The sequence below is a fragment of the Pteropus vampyrus genome, unplaced genomic scaffold (assembly GCF_000151845.1).
Source record: "Pteropus vampyrus isolate Shadow unplaced genomic scaffold, Pvam_2.0 Scaffold5, whole genome shotgun sequence".
Classification (NCBI taxonomy): Eukaryota; Metazoa; Chordata; class Mammalia; order Chiroptera; family Pteropodidae; genus Pteropus; species Pteropus vampyrus.
Genome location: NW_011888786.1, coordinates 1236663 through 1242196, shown reverse-complemented (window position 1 = coordinate 1242196; position 5534 = coordinate 1236663).

Sequence of the window (5534 nt, the reverse complement as noted above, 5' to 3'; positions counted from 1 at the left end):
TGAGGACTTGATAAGGGCTTGAGTTCCCGCCTTGCTTAGCTGGGGCACCTTTTAAAATAACCCCCTAGAAGTAAGTCCTCCAAAAGGCAGTGACCTCCGCCCCAAGTAACACGTGCTCGCTACCCTGATGTCTATCTCCTGCTGGCTCTTGACCTGAGACAGAGGACTGTCCTTCCCCTGCTCCTTGTACCCCGCCCCGCCCCCCGCCACCCCGCTAAGATCTGTAAGTAATAAATACTCCCTTTGTGTGGGAGTACAGAAACTGCGCCTTCAGTCAAAAGGCCCCACGGGGTTCGCTTTTCCAAGTGGGAGCTCGATGCTTAGGGAACTACTTGCCCACCGTGTGGGTGGCTTGTGCACCTTCATTCAGCGGGACGTAATCTGCATATTCTTAATGCAGTACACCAGGCGCTCCAGCTTCTCCACACGCCGCCCCTTGCTCGCTTCCTGCCCCGCCCCCCAACCGCCTTCTGCTTCAATTCCAGGACTGAGTTGGGACATCACCAGGGGCAGGACACTTGCTCTGGGCTACGCTTGGCCTGAGTCCGGAGGGAGGGAGCCCCAAAGCAGAAGAGAGGTTCAGAATAGGAGGGGAGAATGCAGTCAGCAGGAGGAAGATGTTTCTGACACACAAACTATGACAACTTTGACAGACGCCCTCTCTTCTGCTTGGCCAGTGATCAGTGAGTTGTATGTTTTCAGGAAATAACAACCACAGGGACTAATATTTACTGAGCTGTTGAATGTGCCAAGTTCTCTACAAGCGCAGTTCTCATTTACTTTGCACAACGTCCTCTGAGCTAGGTTTGTCATCCCCATTTGACAGATGAGGAAACCCAGGAAGTTAAGGGAGTCGAGGTCACCATCTCCCTTCCTAGGGACAAATCACTTCAGAGAGCCAGGATGCCAGGATTAACGGAATTCCGTGTGGAGGGCCTAGTTCTCAATGTTTACAGTGATGATAGCTCTGAACTCTGAGTGGCTGGCAGGCATTTGATAAACATGAGGGGCGGGGCAGGTCTGGAGGGTTGTATAACATTTTATTTGAAACTCTTGCTTTGTAGTTTTAAAGTTTATAACCAAATCCCACATTCTCCTGTCCAGCCCCTGGGTTTACTTCCACATTTCTAAATAACATGTCTATATGCTGTTTCGTGATGTTTCTATCTTGGATATTATACTTTTTGACTTCCTAGTACGGAAAAGGAAATTTTATCTTAAACCCCGCACATCCTCAAAAGGCATCTTTCTGTACCTTTCATCATCCCAGCAAAGATATACCATAAGCTTTCAATCAATAATCAGCATTTACATGATTATGAGTTTATGAGTATTATTCATGGCTGAGCTTATTGTATTCTGTGGATATTTCCTTTTGCGTAAACTTCTTGCTTACCCTAGAGGGAATAATTGTCTCCCTTCCCCCATGCCCTGGCTTGTTTCTTTGCTTAGTGTTTTGTGTACTTATGATTATGGTCAAACTCTCTGCAAGACATGTAAATCTCTCAATGCATTCAAAAGTCACAGTCAATAGTTCAGGTTGTCTCTCCCCTCCACCCTCCTTCCCTCCTTCTCTCTTTTCTTTCTTGGAAACATTCTTCCTGGGGCTCATCAGTTTACCGTCCCAGTCTGAGCTTGTTGCTTTCTTGGCTTGCTGTAGTTGTCATCCTGGCTGTCCAGTCCCCCTCCCCCTGGGCCGATGCCTGTTTCCTAGATCCTATGCTTTCCTCCTTCTTGTTTTATGGAGTCCATCTTTCAACGGCTTCTTGAGAAGCTATTGAGGCTAAATTTTTTTACGACTTTTCCATAATAACGCAAAGTGCTATTATTCTACCCTCGTGCTTGATTAAGATTTTGGAGAGAGTTTTAAGTTGAAAACCATTTTCCCTCAGAATTTTGAAGGCAGTGCTCCATCGTTTTCTGCTTTCTATGTTGTTGTTGTTGAAAAATCTAAAGCCGTTTTCCTAATTCTGTTTATTTGACCTGTTTTCTCCCCCTCTGGAAGATTTTAGGATTTCTTTTCATCTTCAACAGTATGAAATTTCAGAGATGAACTTGGGGGTGAGTAGTTTCCATTTGACAGCTCTAGAAAGGATGTTTCCAAGAAAAAAGAAAAAGAAGGGAGGCAATTATTACCTCTAAAGTAAGTTGAAGTTAAGAAAGAAAATAATCATAGAATACTGTGAGCACAGCCATGAATAATATTCATGTCATAATAATGTAAATGCTGATTACTGATTTAAAGCTTATATCCGAAGTGTAGGGAAAAAAACTGCACCAACTCGAAAAGAAAAGAAAAACAACCCGAATTTTAAAATGGAAAAAGAGTTTAAAAGATACCATAGCAAAGAAGATAGTCTGCTATTTACCAAAGAAAAGGTGAAACTATGTCTACCCAAATATTTGTACATGAAATGTTCATAGGAGCTTAATTCATAATAGCCTCTAAATTCAGCAATCTAAATGCCCAGCAGAAGAATAAATTGTGATCCAATCATACAATGGAATACTACTCAGCAATACAAAGGAACGAACTAAAGAATCTAAAAATATATGTATTCAATGAAGGAAGCTAGGCATAAAAGAATAAACTTTTTTTATGCCTCATATGAACTTCTAGAAGGAATAGGATGCTGGTATATAGAGTTGAGGGGGAAAAGATTTCAGATGGAACCAATTTCCTGAGCAAAGGCAGAATGATGGGAAAGCATGCGGCTTCTCCTGAGAAAGGTCAAAATTTTAATTTGACTGGTAGAGCGGGTGCAGGTTGAGACTTGACAGGAAAGTTAGTCCATGAATATAATACTGATTTGGACTTTGTTCTCTAAACATTGAGATTTGAATAATTCATTAACTTCCTTGTTGAAAACTTTGTCTCAGTTGTCATTTGGAATTCTTGGTTGCTAGAGGATGAAATGAGAGATCATGCATTTAGAAGTCTTAGAATGGCATGTTGTAGTGTTTTCTCAATGAATATTTTGAATACTTATCATTACTTTATTTGTTCCTGTGTTTATTTTCTGTTGCAGTAGACTGAATAATGGCCCCACAAAGGTATCATATCCTAGTCTCCTGGAACCTGTGACTACATTACCTTACATAGAGGGACTTTATAAATGTGATAAGGATCTTGAGAAAGAGATTATAATGGATTGTCTGGTCTGATGGAATCATAAGGGTCCTTATAAGAGGGAGATGGATGAATCAGAGACACAGAGAAGACAATATGACGACAGAAGTGGAGAGATATTTGAAGTGCTAGCTGCTGGATTTGAAGATGAACAAAGAGGCCGTGACACAGGAATGCAGGCAGACTCTTGATGCTCCAAAAGGTAAAGAAACAGATTCTTCCTTGGAGTCTCCAGAAGGAATGAGCCCTGCTGACACCTGACCTTAGTCCAGTGAGATTATCATTGGACACCTGACCTCGAAAAGATGATAAATTTGTGTTGTTTTAAGCCACTAAATTTGTGGTAATCTGTTGCAGCAGCAAAAGGTAACTAATACAGATTTTAGTATCTGGAAGTATCCCTCTTTCTGCCTCCCTTTTTTAGTTCCAAGACTGACTTTGAGACATTGCCAGGGACAAGACTCTTGGCTAATCTTGGCCAGAGTCTGCAAGAAGGGGGCCCCAAAGGAAAGGTAAGATTGGAGAATAGGCAAGGCTAGTTCAGTCAACAGAAGAAAGTTTTTCTGGCTCCAAGCTCTGGCAACTATGCTTTAACAAATTCTTAAAATAAGGCAGTGTTTGGAATTGGGTAATGGATAGATGCTGGAAGAATTTTGAGGAACAATAGAAAAAGTTTAGATCGCCTTGAACAGACTGTTAGTAGAAATATGGGTGTTAAAGACACTGCTGGTGAAGTCTCAGAAGGAAGTGGCACGTGGTAGAGAAAACCTAAATTCGAGAATACCTAAATCATAAACCGTTCGTAGAAAAATGGATGTTAAAAGCATTGACGGAAATGAGGAATGTTTTTGGAAACTGCAGGAAAGGGGGTTCTGTTATATAATGGTAGAAAGTTTAGATGAATGGTGTCCTACAATTATGGAGAAAGCAGAACTGGTAAGCAATGAACTTGGAAATTTAGTTGAGATTTCCAAGCAAAGTATTAAAGGTGTGACCTAGTTTCTTCTTGTTACTTTTAGTATAATGTGAAAGAGAGAAATTGAGAGAACTGTCACAAAAAAGAACCAGAACTTGACAATTTGGAAAACTCAGCCTATCCAGATTGCAAAAGATGGTAATGTTAAGTGATCAACTGTCAGGAAAGCATGCTAGAGAAAGCCAATGATGTGGCCGGACAATTTTAAATTATTCTTAGTTTTCAATTGTAGTAAAATATAAACTTTATCATCTCAAGCATTTTTAAATGTGGCTAGACTTTTGCTTCGAAAGTACAAAAGGTTAGAGCATTCGGGTACGCAGAGGGCTCTTTGAAGGCTGTGTGACTCGTGTGCCCTCCCAGCCAGCTCAGCAGAAGCCCAAAACCGAGCTGAGAGTATTCGGCAAAGACCTATGGGGTAGCCTCTTTTCTAATGGAGTGAATCTCTGTGCCCCACAAAGTTTTTGCGAATATTATACCAATAGAAACGACGTCGAACTGGACTAAAAGGAACAGGACGAAATGAAAGGTGGCTATCCGTCTCCCAAAATTCTACAGGCAGGAAGCAGGCCGATAAAAAACTACTCAGGGGCAAATACATGCCATTCTTCATGAAAAAGGGTGACCTCGGGGGTAGAGCCACAACTCCAGAGTGGAGGCAGGGGTCAAGGGCAGAGACACGAGCCACGTGTTATCCCTAAGCTTTGAAACTTAATGGAGTTTGCCCAGGAGGACTTCGATCGGCTGGTGACTTTTTCCTTTTTGCCTTACGTTTTCTCCCGTTTTAAACATGAATGGCTGTTAACAGTTAACCCTATGCCTCTCCCAGCACTCTATTTCTGGAGCACAGACTTGCTTTCTAGTTTCACAGATTCACGAATAAGAGGCTTTTGCCCCAGGAGAGTTTATACTCAGGACTGTACCCATACCCAATTTAGAGATTTGAGACTTTTGAGCTGATGAGACTTAGATTCTGGTATCTTGGACTTGAGTTGATGCTGTAATGGACTAAGGCTTTGGGGGACTTTGGGATGGGTGAATGTATTTCTTATGCACAAGGCCTCTGGGTCAGATATAGCCTCTTACCAACAGTTAAAAAAAAAAAAGAGGAAGCCAGCCAGATCAGCAATTCTCCATGCCCCAGTGCCCACAGCACTGTGGGCCAGATGCTACCTCTGCATGGAGACTAGGGTTTCATGGGGTTGCTGGTTCATCTTCGCAACCTCCCTTACAGAGAGACTACTCATTACTCCTGGAATGCAAGCACAGGTCTCTGGGGTGGGGGGTGGGGGGGGGGACTTATCTTTACTTCCCTGGGATATCTCTAGGGAGACATGTCTCCTTATACATTCTTAGCAAATACTTTCATTCAGAGGCTCTATACTGTGCAGAAATGTAAGCTATTTGTGGAGAATTGTCTTCCAACAT